The following is a 26,972-nucleotide window of genomic DNA, read 5'->3' as shown; positions in this document are numbered from 1 at the left end:
GCCAAAGAGAAGAAGCAGGACATTAAAAGAAAAGAAATGGGACCATATAACTTCAGAAGTTTAGTTCCAGAACATTCACAATAGATGAATCACTGGTGTGTCTGCTTTGTATGATACCAGAACCTAGAAAAGGAAACACTTCAGAATATCCAGATTCTCATTTGTCTTCACCTGTGAGGCAGCTCCTCCATACATAAAATAATCCTCTTCCCCAAATACAAAGAAATAAAGAGTAGAAGTTTTAACATTTAGAGTCCCAGTCCCCTTTAAGAATTTGATTAAATCTATGGGCCAGTGATGAAATTATTATCCTGAAGCTTTAAATCCACCCAGCTTTGTGTAGTTATCTGAAGAAAACAAAACCCACTAATTCGAAGAGATATATACATCCCCTTGTTCATTGCAGCATTATTTACAGTAGTCAAGCTATGGAAGCAACATAAATGTCCATCAATAGAGGAAGGGAAAAAGAAGATCTGATATATATACATACATACATACACACACACACAAACAATGGAATACTACTCAGCCATAGAAAAGAATGAAATCTTGCCATTTGGGACAACATGCTTGGACCTAGAAGGTATTATGCTAAGTGAAATAAGTCGATTATTTCAAATATCATACAATTTCACTTATATGTGGAATCTAAAAAAACAAAACAAAACAAATGAACAAACATAAGAAAAGGAGAAACAGAGTTATAGATACAGAAAACAAACAGGTATTTGGCAGAAGGGAGGGCATAGGGGGCAGAAAGAAATAGGAGAGGGAGATTAAGAGGTACCAACTTCCAGTTGCAAAATATATGTCACAGGTATGAAATGTACAGTGTGGGGAATATAGTCAATAACTATAATATATGGTTATATATAACTATAATATGGTGATGGTGAAACAGAGCAGGACCTTATGGTCCTTACCCCCCATCCCCCACCATGTCCTCAGCCTGCCTTTCGTCTGTGGAAAAAATTTAACCAAAGAATAAGTTTAATCAGAGAAGTGAGAAAATGCATAAACAGAGGAAAGCAGTCAAAGGAGACCAAAGAATAATTCAATCGTTAAGCATAGTCAGAGACTTTTATTTCCTCCTTAAGGGCTATAGATAATATTCTGAGCCATTTTCTGAGCTGTCTTATAGATACTGAAACCCCCACCAGGTGGAAGAAGTTAACTACATGATGACCAGGCTGTAGCCATGACATAAGCTGCAACAATTCCAAGAATTGGCCTCAAAGAAATGGAAACAAACCGACCCTGGAACTGAAGATTAACTGTATCTAAAACAATCAAGATGACTCTGGTCAGACCACCAATGACCAATTTCAAGATGACTGTCAGAGCTAACTGTATTGTTTCTGCATGTATCCCCCTCCCTCTGTCTATAAGACCTCTTGCCCCCGGATTGTCAGTGGGGGGGTCGGCCTTTGGAGGGGCCTCTGCCCTCCCCCACTGCTGCCAGCCTCTGAAATAAAGCAGCCTTTCCTTTTCTACCAACACTTATCTCTCAAGAAATGGCTTTCAAGTGGCGAGCAGCCAGACCTGGGTTCAGTAACAATGGGTGGTAACTAGACATATCATGGTGATCAGTTTGAAATGTATACAAATATCAAATCACTACGTTGTGTAATAGGAACTAACATCATGTTGCAGGTCAGTTATACTTCAGACAGACAAACTCAGAAAAAGATATCAGATTTGTGATTACCAGTGGCAGGGAGTGAGGGAGGGGGAATTGGATGAAGGCAGTCAAAAGGTACAAACTTGGGAATTCCCTGGCAGTCCAGTGGTTAGGGCTCTGTGTTTTCATTGCTGAGGGCAAAGGTTCAATCCCTGGTCAGGGAACTAAGATCCTGCAAGACACACAGCTAGGCCAAAAAAAAAAGGTACAAACTTCCAGTAATATAAATAGGTACTAGGGATGTAAGGTACAACACGATAAATATAACTTACACTGCAGTACTTTATATATGAAAGTTAAGAGAGTAAATCCTAAGAGTTTTCAAGGAAAAATAATTTTTTACTATTTCTTTGATTTTGTGTCTATATGAGATGATGGATGGTCACTAAACTTACTGTGGTCATCATTTCATGACGTATATAAGTCAAATCATTATGCTGTATACCTTAAAGTTGTACAGTGCTGTATGTCAATTATATCTCAATAAAACTGGAAGAAAAGAAAGAAAGAAAATCCTAACCATCAATCAATCAATCAGTCAACCCACCCAGCTTTGCAAGGCTGAGCCTACCGATAGGGGGCGCTCCTCAGAGAGGCAACATGGGAGGACCAAAAAAGGTCTTGCTTCATCCCACCAGCCTGCGGGTTCCCTGAGCACCGCCCCAGGAGGTTTTCCCCCCCAGCAGGAGCACTTTGTTTGGAAGTTGCGGTTGAGTCCAGTATAAAGAGATTCCAACACTCTCCCAGTTAGCCTAGGGCACCCCCTCAGAGACCCCACACCACTGCCTGGTGTCCCCCTGAGAGGTCAGGGCCCCAGCACCCCCGGCTGCTGCTCCTCCACCATCTGAGTTTCAGGTTCTAAATGCTAACGATTCCAGCCCCTTTCTTTTCTGCGGAGCAGTGGCAGCCTCCTGCAATTGCTGCTTCTGTGATAATTTCGAATTTTCTTTTCGCCTTTTCACTTATCTTGTTAATAATTTTACACTTATTTAACAGTTCTTTGTATTAAATACTCTCTAGTAAAATAGCTGGTATGATTTCTGTCTCCTAAATAGATAGGTATGGACATATTCCCAGAAATATGCACTTATTACATCCACATATTCCATTTTGCACAAAACTTGTAACGTGTTCACTGATACACTGAAACTCATCTATAGGCATTTATGAAACCTCTGAACCCAAGGTTAAGAATCTAACGTCTGATGCAGGACATGTTCAATAACTGTTCTTAGAAAACAATTTGCATGTGCCATGAGTTCCAAGTTATTGCTCACGGAAAATTCCAAATAGTCTTATAAGTAAAGGTTGTGTTGTTACCTGTGTTGTGTGCTGTGTCCTGAAAGGTGGCCCTGGCATTTCAAGTGAGATATCACATTAGAAGACTGTAAACTCGATAAAAGGTTAATAATCAAGATCCTGAAGGAGAATTTCATGGTCTTCTTTTTGATCATAGTCTGTTCTCTGAATATTTTAAAGAACTGATTTTTTTTTAAAGTCTATTCTTGTAATGTTTTTCAACCTTTATTTTGGCAAGTCCCAATGAATCAAGTTCTCTTGAGTTTAAGTAGACTCAAGGTAAAAGCTGATATTAAGATTTCTAGAAAATTGTAAAGTTGGTGTCATGTGAGAAGTGTCATCTTTTTCCTCTAATAGAGAGAACTCTGAGATGCACTGTGGTTTCTCCAAAAAGTGGACAACATTGTCTCCTGGGGCACAGAAAGAATTCTAGAGCTTCTATGTATACCCACCTTTTATCTCATGCTTTTTAAATTTCTATTTTCATGCATGTTTTACGATGAACATAATGTATTCATTTGATTTAAAAATGGAAATATTTTATATAGCCCTGAGTACCCACTTTTAGAAAATTTTGGAGACCACTGCTCTATTTTTTTCATTCTAGGTTATTACAAAGTATTGAATATAGTTCCCTGTGCTATACAGAAGGTCCTTGTTGGTTATCTATTTTATATATAGTAGTGTGCATATGTTAATCACAAACTCTTACTTTTTCCCTTCCCCACTTTCCCCTTTGGTAACCATAAGTTTGTTTTCTTTGGGAGACCACTGCTCTAATGATAAGGAACCATGTGTCTGGAGCAAGGATAAGCAAACTTGAGCTGCAGGTCAGCTCTGCCCCAGGTGTGCTCTTGCAGGGCCCTCCAAGCTAAGGATGAGAGAAGAGAAAGGTGAGAATGCATGGCAGAGACTGTATGTGGCTCACAAAGGCTGAAATGTTTACCAACTGCCCTTCACAGGAAACCTTTGCCAACCGCTGCTTTGGAGTGAGTCCACTAAAAATGTCTCCAAAATTCTTGGAAAAGGCAAGGGAGATTCCCTTCTCGCTTCGTTAATGAGATGAGCACAGATGAAAAGGGGCAGGGGCCTGGTGCTTGCAGTACAACTGTGGGTGTGACAGACATCAAAGCAGTCATTGGACACAGGTGGGAAGTCAAGGGCAGAGAAACCGCACTGATGACTTCATGGAGGGTAATGACAGCTCTCGCAGGGGGCCTGTTACACTGGCTTGGAGTGTCTCACAATTAAACAAGCTTCATTCTATGAGAAGGAGGTAAGTAAGTAAAGAGTAAGTTGACAATAGAAGTTTTATATCATCATCTATGACTATGAAATGTCACAATGACTAATGCTCGAAAGGTGATTCTGAATCATCAAAACCAGGATCAATTATTTTCAGTATCCTCTTGTTAAAGAGTGAGAAATACATTTTTGACACATTTATACCAGAGGAAATGGCTGAAATAAATAATCCTGAACTGAATAGTTTAATCCACATCCAAGAAACTAGGCTACACAGAATAACTTGATACACAGTTGACCAATTCTTGATCATATAAAGATGGAAATGGAAGCTGAAAGCCAAACTGCTGAGAGCCAATTCATTGATGATGCCCCTCAGTACCTGTTAATGAAGAAGAGAAAATTAAAATATAAGGTAATTAGACTGCCTATGTTAGGGGCAGTAAGGCTTTCCAGAGGGCCTAATTAACTGTAATGTGTTCATTCGGCTCCATTTTAGAATTCCCCAAATATGCTACTTAGTATCTAAAATCTGGAAGATCTGTCCTTTGACCACCGGATCAAGTAGAATTAGCCTTTTCAAATTTAGATATAAATGTCTAATAAAAAGCATACAGCAACTCATGTCTGTGACTGCCAGGGATGGAAATTTCTGTTGTTCACAGAAGGACCATATTACAACATGAATGGTTCGAATGCAGGGGCACAGACACTTCCAGATGACACCAGCATCCGTTCCACCTTGTTACTCTCCAACAGAACTTTGATTTTGTTTATAAGCACTAGTGATTTAAATACACTATTGAATTTAATTTTCTCAATAGGTCTACCATTATTCCCCATTTCACAAAGAGGTTAGATAACTCACCCAAGATGACTCAACTAGGAAGTAGAGACCTCAAACTCAAATCCAGATCTGATGGTCTCTGTTGTTTCTTCCATGATGCTAAGTCCAGTGCATTGCACATAGATGGCTGCTTAATAACAGTTTTGTTCAAAGATGTTTCCATAACAGACAGTCAAAGAAGCTAGGGAGAGTGTCACTGTCTTTGTCAGAGAGCAGGTTTATTTACTCATTCCAGGATAATAATGTCTTCCTGCCCTCGTCAGAGGAGATGCACTTGCATTCCAAGGTAAGAAAAATAATATCTTCCTTGGAAGCGAAGATTGGACAGGTTTGCCAGCATCTCAGTAAGCTTAGGGTTTCCTATGCTTGGGTGACCCAGCTGTGACACACACCCCCATGCACAGCATCTTTCTGGGCCTACACCTGCACCCCCCATGGGACTGGGGGACAAGGAAACTGATATAAACATTAAGCTCTGATGTGTGAACTGTCTACATGCATTTGGGCTTGTTGTCTCTTTAAGGAAGGAAGCTGTGGGAATAGGCAAGTACACCCAGCAACTGCATAGCGTCTGCCCAACCGCTCAACTATAGACAGGGGGTATTTAGGAATCCAGCTGAGACACCTCATTCTGGTCCAACAGGATGATGTCAAAAGAATCAAGAACCTACCATTCAAGTACATCTCACTTTTTAAAAAAAAAAAAAAAAGATATAGTTATCCCAGAGCAGTAGTTCTCAGATTTTTGGTATTTGTCACACTCTTGAATTCCAGAAGTTTGGCAGCAGTGTTGAAGTAAGTAAATACCAAAATCAGCACCATCAGAGTCACTAACAATAACACAGAAATCTCTATCAGAGTGTAACATCTCTCAGTTTCCCTGGTTATGGAGCCATTCATTCCCTTTCTACACAGCTTTCTGTGGGGCTGGATGAACAGAGCCATCTCCTGCCCTGACCTTATCCTATCACATCCTGCTTGTGCAGAATATCTCACCTGTTTCTGTAAGCATGTGCTTTTTCCTTAATGCCTGTTTGATATTCAGTCTACATTACATAGATTCAGTAGATTCAGTCTACGTTACATCTCACAGCGCCTGAGTGACAGTACTCAGAGCAAAGACAAAATGTGATACTCTGATAAAAATTTCATGTCATATGATTGGGTGAATAACCTGGTCCACCTCTGCCCAGCACACCAGGCGAGAGCCACCGTCCTGGGCCCTGAGCAGCACATCCATAGTCACTAAACACTTAACTATGCCCAGAGAGTGATATTCTAAGCTTGGTGGAGGATGGTGATTCTATTCTAGTTTTGAATGGTCCCTGCCATCAAAGACATAACATACTTTGGAAAACAGGATATATGTGTATTATCCAAAGAAAACATCTATAAATAATACCAAGAACCAATTAATGTTGTGGGTATAAAGCTCAATCCATAATCCAGGTGCACAGAAAACACTGAATTTTTAAATTATATTTAAATATACTTAAATCCATCTCCAAATACCCAGGCTACTGAGTTTTTCCTCTCTCCAGAATGCACAGAGGTTGCATGTGTTACAGCCTCCAAGGCACAGTGGGACTCCATGCCCCCAAGTCCTGGCTCATTCATCTTCACTAATCACTTCTTATACCTGGCTGACCTCACCTCTCACTGGACACAGTGTCTTCAGCAAGGCTGGGGGAGACCTGCGCCCAAGGTGATGCCTCCCCTTGTGAACCACACACTCTTCCCATTCAAAAAATATCCATCACTCAAAGAGTTCATGTTCTGGAGGATGCAAGGAACAACCCACTGTGACCCACCTCCTCTCCCCCATTCATGAGGAGAAGACCCTCTCTCTCTTGCCTTCCCACTTTCTCTATCTCCTTCCCCCCCACCTTATTTTTCTTGGACACATAATCTTATTTCAATTACAACAATTATACAACTATTATACAACACAACAAAAACTAATAGTTAGATGGTGTTTATTACACATCAGGCACTGCTCTCATGTTCTAGTATCTTTACTCATCTGTCCTCATACAGATGACCTTTGTCCAAGGTCAGATAACTGGTAAAACTAGCTGATTGCTAATTCGGGCATTTGATAAAGATAATAGGAACCGCTGACCTCAAGAAGCTTCTGTTTTCCAACACACCCCTGTTCACGCAGCGAAAGGTCGTGGAAGCTTCCTCACAGAATGAGAACCGTGGATAAGAGTAAGACATGAGTACGTTCTCGTTTTCTCCTTCAAGTTATTTTTTTAATAGATTTTTATTGCAATATAATTGCTTCACAATACTGTGTTAGTTTCTGTTGCACAACAAAGAGAATCAGCCATGTGCATACACGTCCCCATATCCCCTCCCTCTTGAGCCTCCTTCCCATCCTCTCTATCCCACCCCTCTAGGTCATCACAAAGCACCAAGCCATCTCCCTGTGCTATACTGCTGCTTCCCACCAGCCAGCTATTTTACATTCGGTAGCATATATATGTCGATGCTACTCTCATTTCATGGCAGCTTTGCCCTCCCACCCCATGTCCTCAAGTCCATTTTCTATGTCTACCTCTTTGTCTACCTGCCCTGCAACTAGGTTCATCAATACCATTTTTTTTTAGATTCCATATATATGCATTAGCATACTGTATTCATTTTTTTCTTTCTGACTCACTTCACTCTGCATGACACACTCTAGGTCAATCCACCTCACTACAAATAACTCAATTTCGTTTCTTTTTATGGCTGACTAATATTCCATTGTATATAAGTGCCACATCTTCTTTATCCATTCAGCAGTCGATACACATTTAGGTTGGTTTCATGTCCTGGCTATTGTAAATAGTGCTGCAATTAACATTGTGATACATGTCTCTTTTTGAATTATGGTTTTCTCAGGGTATATGCTCAGTAGTGGGATTGCTGGGTCATATGGTAGTTCTATTTTAAGTTTTTTAAGGAACTTCCTTACTGTTTTCCATAGTGGTTGTATCAATTTACATTCCCATCAACAGTGCAGCAGGGTTTCCTTTTCACCACACCCTTTCCAGCATTTATTGTTTCTAGATTTTTTGATAATGGCCATTCTGACCAGCGTGAGGTGATACCTCATTGTAGTTTTGATTTGCATTTCTCCAATAATTAGTGAGGTTGGGGTCAGCCTTATTTTAAACATCATTCTAAAAACCTTACAGAGTTGGAGTTTTATTATGATAGTTTTTTAACAGAGTGGGTTTGGATTTGAATAACATTACCAGGTATAAAACGTTTAACTTGAATGTTCAAAACAAGAAACATTCAACTTTGTGAATTTATTACTCAATTTTATCTGGACAGCTGGATAACTATCCTGTAGCAATGAATTCTAGCAATATTAATCTGTGATTTTACGGGAAGCAAGGTCAAGAATGTTTAGATCACGAATCCTCAGCCCTGACTCTGAGGTTTTTCAGAGCCACCATCCACGGGAAATTTCCAATAACATTTAAGTGAAAAGCAACGTCCTAGACTCCAAGAAAGTACTCCTTGGAGGGCTATTGCTCTTCCGGGGCAGAGGAAAGCTGGAAATAATGAACATGCACACTCTCCCTTTCTCCTTTTAGCTCTCTCTCTGTCTTTATAAAGAGTTGTAAAAGCTAAGGCCAAATCATTATACTCTTAATACTGTGTTTCCAGAAAATAAAATTTCTGAGACATCTAGAATTTGTTCCCATCTCAAAGAACACTATGAAAAAATCAAGATATTTTTCTCCTGATAATTCATCCAACATGATCAAATGTGAAATGATATAAATTTCTGGTGTCATATTTTTTCTTGTTCCCAATAGTAAATATTATGAAGCAGCGTTCATTTTTAAAGGGGAAATACAAAGTCTGATAAGTATTTCAAGAAGAAAAACAAGAATTGATTCACTCTATCAAAGCCTGTCATGTAACAGCTGAGTCCACCAACAAAAAACACACATGCCAAAGACAGCAAGATGCATTAGGAAGATAAAGTGCAATGCTTCAAACCAAAGCACCCACTGGACAGATGAAGATGGGCCTGAATCCTGCATGAAGGGGATGCTGGGAAGGCAGCAGTGACCAGGCAGCACTGGGCAGTAACTAGAATGGCAGTCTCATTCCATACAGGGCAGCTGCCATGTGTTTTTTGACATTGTCACTTAGAGCCAAGTCATCTTTCTCATTAGGCTCTTTAAATGCCACCTGGCCATGCTGAGAAATCTTCTGCAACAAAAAAGAATTTCAGTGATCACCAAAGGAAGGTGCAGTGAAAAGCTAAACAAAGACAATGACATTAAGACAATGCAAAATTCTAACCTGCCACTGATACATTCTTTCAGTGTTGTCACAAGTTACAGACGTTCAATCTGAAAACTTAATGCAAATTACAGAATTGCTTGGCAGTTTCCCCTTCTGTCATTGTTGGGTGATATTCATGGCTGAAGCCAGCTACCCCACAACAAAACTCTGAATATCATCTTTTAAATGCAAATCAAGAATTTGGTGGCTGGATTCTCAGTTCCCAGATCTAGGGCAGCCAGAATATGTTTGACTCTATCTCCAATCTATCACCATGAAGCATCCAGAAAGCATCCCCGAAAAGATGCTCAGAATTTTGTGAACTTCTTAGACTATGGAAGGTTATTTATCACAAACTTCCATCTCTTCTTCCATGGCTGCCTTATCTCACTATTCTAGATAAGGGAACAGAGAAAGGAAAATAAAAATTAAAAATAAAATAAGGATGAAGTGATTGCTGTTAATGCATCCACCAACAGTGAAGAGCAAGAAAATGCTAATTATTTAACAATTAGCAATGCTGTCCCCTTAATTAGAAGTGTAACACATTAAGGAGAAACTTGAACAAATAATTTTCAACTTGGTTGAATTGTTGTCAACCCTAGAAGTAAGAACCGCTAGGGCAAACTTAATACAGTCAGCCCTCCATATCCCGGGATTCCACATCTGTGGATTCAACCAACCACGGATGGAAAATATTCAGAAAAAAAATTCCAGGAAGTTCCAAAAAGCAAAACTTGAATTCACCATGCTCAGGCAATTATTTACATAGCAATTACATTGTATTTACAACTATTTACGTAGCATTTATATTGCATTTACAGCTATTTACATAGTATTTACATTGTATAAGTTATGATAAGTAGTCTAGAGATGTTTTAAAGTGTATGGAGGATGTGGGTAGGCTACATGAAAATACTACACCATTGTCTATAAGGGATTGATTTTGGTATGGGGGGACCAAATCCTGGAACCAATTCCTCTCAGATACCATGGGAAGACTGAACTAGGGCAATCTGTAAACACATTCTGGACCCTTGTTATTGGGGCTTCTGTGACTTTGCATCACTTAGGACAGCAGTTCTCAAAAGCGTGGTCCACAGACCCACTAGAAGTCCCCAGGATCCTTTCAGAGGGAACATCAGGTCCCTATTTTCATAATAATAAGAAGCAGCTCTTTGCCTTTCTCATTGCACTGACATCGTGATCTCAGGGGTGCTGTGTGGTGGCCAGGGCTCTGGCAGCTCGAAGCAGGATCTCAGTACCCAGACCAGGGATTGAACCCAGGCTGAGGCAATGAAAGCACCAAATCCTAACCACTAGACCACAAGGGCTGGTGACTATAAGGCCCTGGCTCTTGTCTGCTTTGAAGAGAGGAATTTCAGCAAAGAGATGGAAAGTAGTGAAACAAGTAAAGTGTTTATTAGGAGGAAAAATTACGTGCAGATAGACACATGGGCAGACTCAGAGATAAAATCGCATTTTGGGGTGAATTAAATCACTTACATGGAAGCAATTCTTCCTGATTTCCTCTGGTCAACCATCTTGCTTTGTATGGATTTGAGTCCATATCTGTTCTGGCTCTGGGCCCTCCCCTGTGTGCGCACACATCTTTTAGCCAAGATGGATTTCAGCGTGAGGGTCCCTGGGAAGTAAACAAAACTTATTATGGTCTGGTGCCCGCCCCCCCCCCCTCCCCGAGGAAGCTTTCTGTGCATGCATAGTTTGACCTTGACCTCAAGAATGAGAAATACGTGGCCTCCTTATCTTTTACCCAAGCAGGGCTCAGCCCCTCTCTGTTCCTGCCATTCCCACTATCTAGAAGTATCCACAGGAGACAAAGTCCAGCTGCTTATCCTGTTCCTGTTATTTATCTTTATTTTTAAAGTGTAAACAGGAGGCTAGTTGTAAATGTCTAAACTTGGGCCCATCTATCTCCTGTCTCAACTGCACTTACAATGCAAAGCAGTATGAGTTAGTGAGAACAACTTCTGGTACCTCAGCCTGAATCAGTCACTTGTTCCTCTGAAACTCATAGTTGGGGCTTTGAGGCTGTTTCACTTAAAGGTGTCCTTGATGAATCAGTAAAAAGTATTCATTTTATTAACTCTCAATCCTTAAGTTCACTCCTTTCTTAGTATTTCATGTGACAAAATATACACAAAGCCCTTTTTCTCTGTACCAAAGTACAGTGTTTGTCTTGAGGAAAAGCACTTATGTGATTCTTTGAGTTGTGAGGTGAACTAGCTGGCCAGACATTTCAGTCAATAGAGAATGATAAACTGTTCACTCATTCAGGTAATATTTCCTGAGGTCAGTGTTCTTCTTGGTCTAGATGGGGGGTGGGGGGTGACACTCTGTGCTGTCCAGCAGCTCCTCTGAGGATGGCAGCACCCCACCAGCCTCAGGAGACTCAGGTTACTGAATGGAGAGAGACAACCCCTGAGTGATCTTAAGCTGTTCTTCCACAGACTTCCAAACAGAAAATGGAAATGAGATTGACAGAAAATGATGTTTCTAAAAATAAAACAAAAAGAAAGGAAAAAAAAAGTAAAATTTCAGGGGACAGCTTGTTATAGATTAAGAAAAGCAGAGTAAAACTGGCTTCCTGGACATTTTCCAACTCTTATCACACATCCCAACACTGTGCAATACACAAGGTTAAATGACACACTGGTTTACCAAATCTTGAGCCAGAAAACATAAAATACATGCTTTGGTGTTGGCTTTAAACATTGTGGGGGGAGGGTGGGTAGAAAAAAAGTCCTAGCTGGCAGTTTATTAGGTTAGAAAATTCTGGTAGCTTTTCCTGATATAAACTAGAAAGTAACATGATGCTAATTATCATGAGGGAATTAATTCATGGACTGATCAATAATACATATAAAATGAGGTTTCCACTACCAAGAAAACAGGTGTCTCCTTGATGGAAAGGCAAAGTTATACAGTACAACCTCCTGTTATTTCACAGTCTGTGATTCTTCATAAAACTTTTAAAGATCAATTATGTCCTATCAATGTTAGATCCAAGCCAACTAAGTGATTTATGTACAAATACCCTCACACATGGAGTAACTGTTGATTGAGTAACTTATCTTTATTAAATATGAACTCAAGAGATTATATTGGGAAGCAATTTACACTTATGACCTTCTCTATGTTTATTAATTCACCTCCACTTTCTATTTTAAAACTATACCTTTTAAATAACTAGAGGACAAGAGATATTGCTTTTATTTTAGAATGAAATTAAACACAGTAGTTTAATGCAGTAATTCAGATGTGTCCATAAATTTTAGGTGATATTTTATTTAATTCAGTTTTTCAAAGTAAAATCTTTCAATGGTGCTGCACTGCAAAGAAAATTCCAGTCCCCAAGAGCTGGCTTCATTTATTCATTATACAAACATTCCCACATTATCCTCTACTACACTGAAGACACAGTGCTGGGCACAAATGATAAAAAGCAACCTCTGGTCTCAAGGAGAACACAGTCTAATGGTGGAAACTGACACATGAACAGATCATTATAAAAATGGGATGAAAAATACAGTGAAAGAAATATGCAATAGACAGATGTGTAACCCAGCCCAAGGGTAACAAAGAAACATGCTGGATGGAGTCAGGAACTCTTGCTATGAGCCTTAATGACTGAGCAGGAATTATGTAGATTCCAGCAGATGAGACTGGGTCAGTAAAGACAAAAAGGAACTAAAACCACCTCATGTGTGCAGCAAGCTGCTGCGGGGTGGAGCATTTCCCTGACAGCTACAGATCTAGGTTTGAGCTGAGTAGTAGCTGAAGTGTCATAACATAGAAAAAGATATTTAAAACTAATTTTTGGTTTAACAGTACCCTTTTTGTTAGATCCCTCTGTATCACCCAATCCACCAAAGACAGTCAATGTTTGGAGTCAGTTTAACACTTTCACCAATTTTTATTTCTGTTTTTTTTTTTAACTGTATCCTGAGTGGTTCTATGTTTAAATGTTTAGTCCAAGAGAATCCCAGGTGTTTTGCTATGCTTCTTAACAATCTTAGATTAAACACTGCAAAAGAAAAATCCCTCAGAAATAATATTAAATCTTGAGAAGAATCAGGAAAATAGCCACATGCAGCCTGACATGCCAATAGCATCACTAAATCTTTATTTCCCCCAGCTCTCATGTCATCCTGATCTGTAAATGAGTTGAAATATATCTGCAAAATCCACCCTGTTGAGAGAATCAGATTACTAAGAATGATCTCCTGGAGCAGATTGCAGCAATAATAAACTCACCTGCCATCACCCTAGAATACCTAGAACTAAAGGGAAACCCAAATCTTCACATAACAACTGGACCAAATAATTCTACCATGAAAAATAGTGATAATGGGTTATATAACCACCTTATGAATAAATATATAAATAGAATGAGTGAAATTAACTATATGCCTTCCTATCATTTATATTCCCAATAACTAATGAAGGACAAAAAGGAAATCATATCACTATTCAGTATTTTCTTCATTAAAGTGTAAAGTACAATATTAAGAACAATGTAGGCATGGAATATAAAGCAATTATACTTTGTAAAAGCTATGCTTTCAGTTCCTTCAACGCCTCTGCTGAAAATACATGAGGCAAACAGGACTATCTTAATTTTTCAGGTGCAATGCATTTATCAGAATATATTTCAAGAAAGAAAAGCCTAAAGATATTAAAAAATTAATTCTCTGTTTGTACTAAGATGTAATTCCCAGCTAAATGTGAACTCAGCAAGTCAAAACTTACGTTTCACAATTGCATTTACATCGATTAAATATATCAACTGTTTTATGATCCAGTCTTTTGCTAAAGCTAAAATAAGTTGTTAAGGATCACATAGAGACAGATATAAAAGTGTAAAAAATTTCATTTTGCTTATTCAGCAGCCACAAAAAAAATAAATGATCATCTCCTCTGCCAGATATTGAACAAGTTCATGGGAATACAAAATACCATGTGAAACATGTTCTAAGAGAAATATGGACAAATAACTGGGAGGTGTGGAGACATCTTCACAGATGAAGGCTCTTCACAGAAGAAGGATCTAAGTCTTGAAGGTTGAAGTCACCAACAAAGGTGGAAGGGAAGGAAATCCCTGGCCCCAGGGCCAACAGAGGCACCAAGGCATGGCAGACACAGGAATGTGGGGGGAATTCTGTCTAGTCTGATGCCACCAGGACATGCGTGCCTGAGTGAAAATGGCAGGAGATGGGAAAGCAGTCAGGACCACACAGCAGGAATGATTATTGGCTACACTGAAAGTAAGCAGGAGAACAAGGTGCAGAAAGGTGAGAGCAGAAGGAAACTCTGGAACCTTGTGATAACCTGGACACATGGACACATTTAAGACACAGGTCCACCTATGCAGATGGGAGCCAATGAGGGAAAGAGAAAAGGAAACGGACCTGAGAGACACATCAGAGACAGAGTAGTCAGGAACTGGCAACCGAGCGGATATAGAGAGGATGAAAGACTTACTAAAATGGAAGCTTGGGATAATGCTGTTTAATAGAGAAAGGGAATCCAGAAGAATAGGTTTACAGGGAAAAATAATGAGTTCAGTAACTTTCCACATTGGGTATGCAGTGCCTACAGGATTCCAAGCAGAGATGCTCAGTGTATTGTTACTGAACTGAGGTTTGGCTGCTCAGTGCTCAAAAGCCAGTGCTTGAGAGGCAAGTGTTCGTAGAAAGGAAAGTTTCTTTAATCAGAAAAGCTGGCAATCTGGGGAGAAGGCAGACTCACATCCCAAAATGAACTCCAAAGATTCTGCTCAGCCATGACACTTTTTAAAGGGGGAAAGAATTTCAGTGAATCTTCAATGCAGGAGGTCAAGCTCTGCATCATTTTCCATTGCATGCAGGCTGGCTGACTCTTCATGATCTTTCCTCAGATGTTGTCTTGCCCACATGGTCTGCCTACAGGATTGCTAAGGGAGTTGCTACGGGTAGAGACCTAGTCATTCTTCATTCCTACTTCTTTTAATCTAGGGAAAGAATCAGCAGGTTAGTCAAAGTACTGTGTGCATTTAATAGAGCATAAGTCAGGAGTTAGGTTAAATGTTAGTTAATGATATCATTTTTGTAATTAAGGTTTGGGCTTCCCTAGTGGCGCAGTGGTTGAGAGTCCCCCTGCCAATGCAGGGGACGCGGGTTCGTGCCCCAGTCTGGGAAGATCCCACATGCCACGGAACGGCTAGGCCTGTGAGCCATGGCCGCTGAGCCTGCATGTCCGGAGCCTGTGCTCCGCAGCAGGAGAGGCCACAACGGTGAGAGGCCCGCATACCACAGAAAAAAAAAAAAAAATTATAATTAAGGTTTAAGGAGAACAGAAATAGACAAACAGAAAAGGGACAAAAGAGCTGCTTACAAATCTCCACTTGATAGACATCATTCCACTTCCGTGGGAATAAGAGTGAAGGTCCATCTTCTGTAACTTTGTCATGCTGACATAGGTGCCGTATTCTTGAGTAGAAGATGTTGACATGGGTCTGTAGCATCTCTTTGCTGACAATTTTAGTTCTCACTTACATATATGGGCAGAGCAAGCTACAATTATTTTAGTGCTCACATAGATACAGATTATTATGAGCAATAATGTTAATCTCATTCTCTTGAGGCCAGTTCTTGGAATTGTCACAGCCATAGACTCAGTACTGCTCAAGATGGAGAAGCTTATGTCATGGTTGCAGTCATCATGCAGTTATAGTATCTGTAAAACAACTCAGGAATGTGCACCATTTACTGAATCTCTGACTCTATTGTTCTAATCCTTAACTACTTGAGCCCACTCTTTTGTGACTCATGGAGGCCTGGAAGACTTTAACTTTTCTACAAACAAGAGGCAGGAGACATGGAGGGGCCCTTGTATTTGGAGGTAGGGGGCAGTGCTCAGGGTTCTGCTCAGTTTCAGTATGATTTTGGCCTGGGACAGCAGAGGAGAGGAGCTGAATGTAAGTGATGGTCAAATGTGTGAGAAGCTGGGTCTTTGCTTCTATTTCCTCATCCTCAGTGCCTTGCACACTGTCTAGCATATAGTAGGCACTCAATCAACTTGTATTATTTAATTATACTTCTGAAGGAATTAGCATAAAAGTAAAAGATAAGGCATTAAAAATACACCCTTATAAATATAGTTGGGGCACAACTAATATTTAAGGGCAGGCAGAAGTACAGATTCCAGACACGAAAATAAGAAAAATATTAGAGAAAAGAGAGAAACCCAGGAAAGAGAGACACCTTAGAAGCCGCGAGAGAACACAGTAATGTGTGGGGAACAAAATAAGAGCGATCTAGTGCTGGTAACAAATTACAAAGGAAGCCAACACCAAAATGCAAATTAATTCATTTCTAGAGCATATTTCACCTATGTGGGCAGATCATCTGCTATAAACTAGTTTTAGGGAAGCAAAATTTTAATCTAGTAATTAACATTTATATTTGCAAATTTCTCAAACATATTCTTTATATTTAGTACTACAATCATGCAAAGATGGTTTTATTTAATCCTATTTAGCTAATAAGGTAAGTGGGACCGAGAGACACATAACAGGCTGGAGTTCCCACAAAATCAAAAACTCCACTGTTCAACACTTTGTTACACATCTCTTCATTACATCATTTTTCAGTGATGAGAATCTTTTATCCTGAGCTCTTTGTAGAAGCTGATCAGGGAACTAGTCCCACCCCACTCCCTCTCAACCTAAGTACCCCAGTGATTTCCCATTACCTCCTCTTCTGGGCACATAGTTGAGATACTTTCTTCTCATATCTATTTCTCATCCTCATTTCCTATTTGGAAATACTTCTCCAAAGTGCAGTATCTTTAGCCAGAAACTAAACTTAATCAAATAAGTAACCAGAGAAAGAAAAAGACACTTAGCAGGCATCTCCAAGGAATTTTAGCTCCAAGAATCATAGAAACCATGGTTTGAAATCCTTAACAATCATCTATTCCCAAAGATCCCAAACCTTACTGCTTATCAGAATCACCAGGAGAATTATTTATACACCAGTTCTTCTCAACTTTTTCCTAGAACCCTTGCATCAGACCCTGATGAGGCCCAAAGGGACTGTTCATGGTGATGGCACCTGGCCTGGGGCACTGGCCTCCTGAGGGCTGAAGGTGTCAGTCAGATATCTCAAGCCACACTAGTAGCCCTGTGCAGTGAAGGGTCTTCTCAGCAGCCTGGGTTGCTCAAGCGCTGAGCTTGCCAAAGAAAGGACTAGCCCTTGACTTCCTCCTGGGTGTTATTTTAGTAGGGACATTATGGTAGAAGCAGAATCATGAAGTTGCTGGGATTATCTTTCAGCTGCCAGGACAGCAAGGAACCCCTTTATTAAAGCCCATGAAGATGGGGTTGGGGACAGGGTTGAAGTTAGCCAGAGGAACGTTCACCCTGGAGACCGTTTAGTGACAGCAGGCCTCATAGGAGTGAATGGTTATATTGGCGGGAATATGAGTTCTAATTTCTAATGTGCTCTAAGGTGTTTTTTTACTTGTAGTCAGAAGTTTATACTTCAGTATATGGCCAGAAGTCATATTAAAGTTTAGACTCAAGGACAAAAAAACAAAAAACCTCTGAGCCCTGAAATTTCCTACTTGATAAGAGTGAGAACTTGGGCCATGCTATATCAGTTTGATCTCTGGGGGGCCAGACACTAAATAGCTAAGGTCAGTGACTCAGGTGCTAAATGCCTGACTGACCCCCAATTAAAACCCTGGACACCAAGGCTTGGGGGAGCTTACCCCCCAAGCAATATTTGGCAATACTTTGCACATATTGTCACTCATCATTGCTGAGAGAATTCAGTGCATCCTCATCTAATTCCATGGAGAGAACGCTGGCACCTGGCTCCTCCTGAACTTTGCCTTTTGTGCCTTTTTCATTTGCTGATATTAATCTGTGTCCTATCACAATAGACTGTAATCATGAGTGTAACAGCTTTCCCTTGAGGGTGGTCCTGGGGACCCCTAATGTTACCGAACTTAGGTTCAGCTGCTCACCACTTGAAAGCCAATAATCCAGAGACAAGTGTTGGTAGAAAGGAAAGGCTGCTTTATTCAGGAGACTGGCAACCTGGGGAGAGGTTGAACTCATCCAAAAACCAACTCCGAAGATTCTGCTGAACGCTGACAGTTTTTAAAGGGAAAAGGGGGAAACAGTCTCAGTTCATCATTAGGGTAAGGGTTAGATTCTTCATCATTTTCCATTGCATGAAAACTTGCTGACTCCTTGTGATCTTTCTTTAGATGTTATCTTGCCCACGTAGTCTGCCTGCAGAAGCTGGGGGGAAAAGATCTAGTCATCTATTAATTGCTTATTTCCTACCTCTCTAAGAAAAAAATCAACATGTTAGGTAGGAGAAATGGCTTTTCTGACTTGAGAGCCCTGGAGAAAGTGTTAAGCCAGCATGGTACCCCACTTCTGGGTTCTCTTTCCTGGCTGCCTGCCTGAGAGAGAGTGCATCTTGTCTACTCTCTGCCATGCGGTAGGACCCTATCTCTGCGGAGTATGGGCTGTGGTTGTCCAGATCTTCCAGCAAATGGCAGCTAATTCTGCCTATGTCAGCAATAAAGCCTTAAGGCACCCACAGCCACATACCACTCATGTTCTCCGACGGAGCTTCCAACAGTAATAAAGCTGATGTTCTCTGGAAGAGTCTGACTCCTGTTTTTCTCTTCATATATATGAGTTTGGGAGGTCAAAAAAAAAGGTTATTTAGTGGCCCCCTTGAATCCAGCTTCTTTTTCCAGATTGTGAGTGCAACACACAACAAATTTAAATTTATCCTCCAAAGTCCAACCCAGCTCCAACCCCACCTCCTCGAAGCTGCCAGACCCCTCTAGACTAGACTGAATTAACCTTTCCTCTGTTACTCGTTTGGAACCTTCAACTTACTCCCTGATAAAGTTTATTTCCATCTCGTATACATATATGTATTTTTCACATGTGACGCTGAGTTCTTCAGGGGGAGGATCTAAGTGTTACACTTTTCCTTTCTGTCCCTTGGCTGCTTTCTTAGTGCCATCCATAATTGTGGGTGGCCGAGCGATCCTTCCAAGCATATCAGACATCCATGAGTGAAATAATTTGTGAGTCACATTAATCTCACAACCTACAAGTAACTAACCTCTCCTCTTTTCCAATTTGACCCACTGCAGGATACGAAGCTTATTGCTGTGAATTCCTGCTCTGCTACTGTGAATCAGTGCCAGTGTACCCTTGAAGAATTTCTTCTTCCCATTTCCATACAATTACATCCCTTCAATTCGCATACACCAAGGGCCCTGGCATCTTGGTGTCATCCGTTCTCATTGCGCTATTGGCCAAGCATCACGGAATTGTGATAAGCTTGGCATGAATGCCAATGGAAAGTCCCTGCTTCCAAACCTCTTTACTAAAGACAATTTGACGTGAAATAAAGCAAGCAGGTGTGGCGTTGAACTGTTTCCTAAAGCCAAAAGAATACTGGCTGCTAGGAGGTCCAAATGTCACATTGATACCATAAATAGAGAAAATTTTGCTTTGTTGGCCTTTGCATTCTTTAAAGGCCGAGCTCTCTTCTCTGCTATAAAATCAGTTCGAAAATTGTGTCTTGGAGCCAACAATAAAAACCAAATATCTCTGTGCAGTGTGGAGCCTAGGAGGGAACTGTTAAATAATCCCAACTTTCTTATTCCTCCTAACATGTTCCTAATATTTTTGTTTTGTTCAAGAGGGCAAGTGGGCATAGAAACTTCCAGCTGAACTGGAATGGCCTCAGGATGCAGTGTATAATTTAAGACCTCTAACAAGGCTGACAAGCAGAGGCACTGAAAGAGTCTGGGGGTTAAATAAGTTGATGGAGTCAAAAACATCAGGATATGGACCTAAGGGAAACATTCAAGGTCGGCCTGCGGGCTGAGGACGATACAGAACACAGGCTCCCAGGAGTGCAGTCCACTGGCCACCAAGAAGTCAGGATAATCAGGGGCTTGTGTCAGGGAGGACAAAGTCTCTTCCTGGGGCTCAGAGCCTGGCAGGGAAAGGCAAACCATCAGGGATGCCCCTCTCACCTTGATAACTTCAGCTAGTTAAAGCCAGCCAGAAATACCAACACCAACATTTACATAGCAAGTCTTCTCAAATGTTTAATGTCAATCGGAATTTTGTTGAAATTCAATTCTGATGCTGTAGGTCAGGGACAAGGCCTAGGAACATGCATTTCAAATAAGCTGATGCTGATGCTGCCACGCTCTGAACAGTGCTATGTGCCAAATACTGCTTTATGCTCTTCACATATATTCATTCATTAAATCCTCACTGTAGGCACGGTCATTACCATCTCTTTCATCTCAGAGGGCACAGAGAGGTTCCAAATGGGCCCAGACTCTCATCACTAGTTCATGACAAAGAAAGATTTGAACCCAGGCAGACTGATCCCAGTGTCTGTGCTGTTGTAACCACCAGGCTGCCCTTCTCATCCAGGGCTATGCGTGTACTTACTGCTCTTCCGCATATATGCTTAGACACCCAGAGCTGAGCGGAATCCAGATGTCACAGATAAGCTAATCATGGCAACCATCCTTCCTGCGTCCAGCATGTCCAACAGGAAGAAAAAGTGACTCTAACTAGTCTTTAAGTAGATTAAGGGTCACTTGATCAGCAGTGTGCTGGCTGCAGGCTCGCTGCTGTGTTTTTGCCTACACTCTTCTCCCATCGTTTATTTGCTATGTCATTGCTACCTGCATCTGGCCTCGAGAACTGAAATACACAGCAGATTCACACAACGAACAATATACATGCATTCGGTCTCATTTTTTTCCCCTACAAGAGAATCTGCCTCCACGTTCTCCTCAAGACTTTGTATCTTACCAGCCTTTGTGTTTGTACCGGTTTGTGTGTCTTTGTGAGGCAGAGAAAGGCGGGCATCTCTGTGGATGAAAATAACTGTAAAAACCCTGATTCGAAAGGGTCTCTGGGCCTGCTGCCTGGCCAGACCAGGCAGCGAAAGATTTGAATTTTATTGAATCACAATCCAGTGGGTCCGAGACGCGGTGGCGAGGGAGGGGGCTCCAGGCTGCCCCCTTCTCTGGGGCGAGCGACAACCTCAACTGGTCCCCAGGGAGACCCCACCCCTAGAGCCCCCCCTCGTCCCCACTTCACGTGAAAATGCTTCCCCTCTTTAATATTTATTGAATTTTTTTCTGATAAATTTCCATCTTGGGCACAAAGTAATTACCTGTAGAATAGGCAGGAAGCTTCAGGGTGGAAAGTGGCATGTGACTTCAGCCAATGTTAACCACAGGCAAGTGTGTAGTGATTTGCGTTTTTCTGTGATGCTATCAATTGCATAAAAAGAAAAGAAACTTTCCCATAACAATATATATTTTTGAGGACATATTTGGATTTTGGAGGTAAGTTAAACTATTATGTGTATATAAAGTCAGCTTATGAAGTGTATTATTATAAAGCTTAGAGAACATCCAATTTACATCTCTGCCAAATGTTGAGAAAAGTGCTTTTTACTTTTTATAATTGATTCTTTCAAGATAAGTGGATGTAAATATATATGCATTTTGGACAATACAAATATTTTCCAATTAGCTGGGAGTTTGAAATGCAACAAAAAATTTACATGGTTTTCTTTTTAGATTTTCTTTTAATTTTAATTCATTAGGCAGAGTAGCAGGGTAGCAAATATTTAACTCACAAAATAAATTCAGATGTGCAGAGAAAATGTAATTTCTCTATTTGTCTTTAATTAATCAGCTTTCCTCTCAAGCTGCTTAGCAAGAAAAAAATAACCTACATGTCCAATCTGTTGATTTGAGGTCTGATCCTATAGTTTAGTTAGTACCTTTAAGTATTACTCAATTTCCTTTGGACAAAAGTGCTTCTCAGAGGCTTTCTCTCCTACTTCTCTCTTTGAGTTTGCCTCTAAGTGTTTGGGGGTGAAGGGAAACTTGAGACCTCTTGGCTTTAGGGCTAGTTATGCTCCTTGGATCCACATGGAGTCTTTGCATCACATCTTACTGTGGTCCCTCTGGTGTCAAGGACCATAACCTTTGTCTGACTGGAGATGGTTGGCGCTTTTGTCATTGAAAGCTGACTCTATGGCAGATATAAGTTGTAGTTTATTTTCTCCAGGTCAGAGCCTAGTAGTGTTCCTGAGTCATTCAGCCTCACCTCAGTAGGCACTGGTTGGGGAGACTCCTTTGAGCTCTAAACTGGACTTCCCAGGCATTATGCTAAGAGAAATAAGCCGATCACAGAAAGACAAATACTTCATGATCCCACTTATATGAGGTATCTGTAGTCAAACTCTGAGAAGCAGAGAATACCAGAGTGGTTGTTAGGGGTGGGGGAAAGGGGAGTTTTTATCCAATAGATATAATGTTTCAGTTCTGCAAGATGTGTAAATTCCAGAGATGGACTGTACAACAGGGTGCCTATAATACACAGTACTGTATTGTGCACTTAGAATTTGTTAAGAGGGTAGATATCATGTAAAGTGTTCTTACCACAAAAAAAAAAGAAAAGAAAAAAAAAAGACACATGGAAACTTTTGGAGGTGATGTTTGTATTTGTTACCTTGATTGTGGTGATGGTGTATGCATATGTCCAAACCCATCAGATTGTATACATTAAATGCATACAGCTTTTGCATATCAATTATACCTCAACAGAGGGGTTTTTTTAATTATTAAAATAAATAAATAACCTGGACCTCCCATTTGGCCTCAGCTTGCCTAGGCACGTTTCTCAGCTAGACCGTCAGCTACTTCCAGCAGTAAATTGGGAAACTGAAACAAGAAACTGAAATCTCCAGAGTCCAGACAGAAAAACCCAGAGGGGGGAAATTGGGGCACATACATGACCAACTGCCGTATTCCTCTTATTTTCTCTTCCACAAATCCTCCTAAGTTTTTCTTTGAAAAAGTTCCCCAAGCTTTATCCTCCTACAATCAAGTAACAAGACTTGTGTTTTTACTATCATTGATGAAAATGTTAAACTCTGACAGAATTCTATGCACAGGGAGCTTTCATATTTGGTTATTAGATATTTTTTAATGTGATAAATGAGTTTTTTAAAAATAATTTCTCCCTGGATCTCAAGCCTTACTTAAATCCCGTTTTGCATGTTAAAAGTTGACCATCGCCTTATTCTTTCTCTCTGCTTTCTCTCTGTAACAAATACTACACTTGCCATTTAAGCAACATGGCCTTGGGGGAAGGTCTAGTACTCAGAAAAGCAAAATAAAAAAGGATATTAATAAAATGTAAAACAAAATGTCCAGTTAATGGCACAAGACAAACTTAGATGGCATTTGAAAATCATTTGGCTATACTCTATATATCTACTGTGTTATGTGATTATTATTAGCTTAATAAATTTAAAACACACTTATTACCAGCCACTTGGTGGAGAATGATGTGGCTAAAAGAAAGATTGAAAGAAAGGAATGTTCTTTTCAGATAAATAAAATGTGCTCTTTGTCTTTTGGGACTTACCTATTATATGGAATGAAAATAATATAGACAGAGTAGCATTGACTTTTATACACTACCAAATATAAAATAGATAGCTAGTGGGAAGTAGCTGCATAGTGCAGCGAGATCAGCTTGGTGCTTTGTGACCACCTAGGGATAGGGAGGGTGGGAGGGAGACGCAAGAGGGAGGGGATATGGGGATATGTGTATACATATAGCTGATTCACTTTGTTATACAGCAGAAACTAACACAACATTGTAAAGCAGTTATACTCCAATAAAGATGTTAAAAAGAAAAAGAAGATGCAAACAATACAGATAAATAGTGGTCCTCCCTGAAAATACCCCTCCAGAGGTGACAATTATTATCAGTGTCATAGGAATAATTTAAATTATTTTCTTTGCATTTATATCATAATGTGCATATGGAAATTTGGGCTTTTAAAAAAGTATAAGTGGGCTTCCATGGTGGCGCAGTGGTTGAGAGTCCATCTGCCGATGCAGGGGACACGTGTTCGTGCCCCAGTCCAGGAAGATCCCACATGCCGCGGAGCGGCTGGGCCCGTGAGCCATGGCCACTGAGCCTGCGCGTCTGAAGCCTGTGCTCCGCAACGGGAAAGGCCACAACAGTGAGAGGCCCGCGTACCGCAAAAAAAAAAAAAAAGTATAAGTGACGTTTCGTGCTAATTGTTCTGAAATTTGCTTTAATTTTAAACTGTCAGTGTCAGAAAATTCTAAGCAGGTATATATGTATATACATAGATCTAACATATTCGTTTGACTGCTGCCATTCTCAGGTGTTTCATTGTTCATTTAACCCCTTCCTAATAACATTTTGATTGTTTCCGATTTGTCACTCTACATACAATGCAATAATAAACAACCTTGCCCATCATGCAAAGGTATTTTCAAGGATACAAAGTAAAAAATTAGAACTGATACAGGTCATAAGAGATGTACTTAAAAATTTTTATAGATCCTGTCATATTACTGTCCAAGAAGACTTTACAACTTTAAATCCATGTTCCAATATCTATGCCAAAACTTGTTATTCTGAATCTTTGAAAGTATTGGAAACCAAGTGGGTGAAAACTGATATGCGGTTTCTTAGGAATGCAAGGAAAGTCTAATATTAAAAAATCTATTGATAAAATTACCTATGGTAACAGGAGAAAGTAATACAAGTGCATTTGATTAAAAAAAAAGAAAAGGGTCTTCCAGTGCTATCCAAAAAGCCACAAGACAGAGGGATGCTGAGAACTAACCGCCTTCCCGTAGGCCTCTAATATAGACTGAATGCTTGTGTCCCCCCCATCCATATGTTGAAATCCTAACCCTCAATATGATGGTATTAGGAAGTAATGCCTTTGGGACGTGATTAGGTCATGAGGGTGAAGCCCTCATGAATGGGATTAGTGCTCTTATTTCCTTTTTAATTGAAATATAGTTGATGTACAATATTATATTAATTTCAGGTGTTCAACATAGTGATTCAATATTTTTATAGATTATTACAAAATAATGCTACATTTCCCTGTGCTGTACAATATATCCTTATTGTTTATTTATTTTATACATAGTAGTTTGTATCTCTTAATCCCATACTCTTATCTCACCTCCCCCTTACCCTCTCCCCACTGGTAACCATTAGTTTATTCTCTATATCTGTGGGTCTGTTTCTGTATTGTTATATACATTTGTTTGTTTATTTTTTAGATTCCACATATAAGTGATAATATACAGTATTTGCCTTTCTCTGTCTGACTTATTTCACTAAGCATAATACTCTCTAGGTCCATCCACATTGCTGCAAATGGTAGAATTTCATTCTTTTCATGGCTAATACATATATATATATATATATATATATACATATATATACATGGCTAATATATATATATATATATATATATATATATATATATATGCCACATCTTTATTCATCTGTTGATGGACACTTAGGTTGCTTCCATATCTTGGCAATTGTAAATAATGCTGCTGTGAACATGGGGGTGCATATATCTTTTTGAATTAGTGTTTTCCTTTTCTTTCGTTATATACCCAGGAGTGGAATTGCTGGATCATATGGTAGCTCTATTTTTAATTTTTTTGAGGAAACTCTATACTATCTTCCACAGTGGCTGCACAAATTTACATTCCCACCAATAGTGTACTAGAGTTCCCTTTTCTTCATGTTCTTGTCAACATTTGTTATTTGTAGACTTTTTGATGATAGCCATTTTGACAGGTGTGAGGTGACACTTCATTGTGATTTTGATTTTCATTTCTCTGGGTTGATTAGTAATGTTGAGCACCTTTTCATGTGCTTTTGGCCTTATTTGGAAAAATGTCTACTCATGTGTTCTGCCCATTTTTTATTTGGGTTGTTTGGGTTTTTTTGATATTGAGTTATATTAGCTGTTTATATATTTTGGGTACAGATAAACCCTTTGTCAGTTATATAATTTGCAAATATTTTCTTCCATTGAGTAAGTTGTCTTTACACTTTGTCAGTGGTTTCCTTTGCTGTGCAAAAGCTTTTAAGTTTAATTATGTTCTATTTATTTATTTTTTGCTTTTGTTTCTTTTGCCTTAGGAGACAGATCCAAAAAATATTGCTATGATTTATGTCAAAGAATGTTCTGCCTATGTTCTCTTCTAAGATTTTGTGGTTTCTGGTCTTACATTTAGGTCTTTAATACATTTTTAGTTTATTTTTGTATAAGGTGTGAGAAAATGTTCTAATTTTATTATTTTACATGTAGCTGTCCAGTTTTCCCAGCATCTCTTGTTGAAGAGACTGTCTTTTCTCCATTGTATATTCTTGCCTCCTTTGTCATAGATTAGGGTTAAAAGTATGTAGTATTATTTCTGGGCTTTCTATTTTGTTCCAATGATCTATGTGTATGTTTTTGTGCTAGTATCATGCTGTTTTGATTACTATAGCTTTGTAGTATAGTCTGAAATCAGGGTGCATGATTCTTCTTCCCAATATTGCTTTGGCAATTTGGGGTCTTTTGTGGTTCCATATAAATTTTAGGATTATTTATTCTAGCTCTGTGAAAAATGTCATGGGTATTTTGATAGGGATTGCATTA

This window comes from Stenella coeruleoalba (assembly GCF_951394435.1).
Source record: "Stenella coeruleoalba genome assembly, chromosome: 10".
NCBI classification, from domain to species: domain Eukaryota; kingdom Metazoa; phylum Chordata; class Mammalia; order Artiodactyla; family Delphinidae; genus Stenella; species Stenella coeruleoalba.
Note: the sequence above shows the minus strand (reverse complement) of the source record.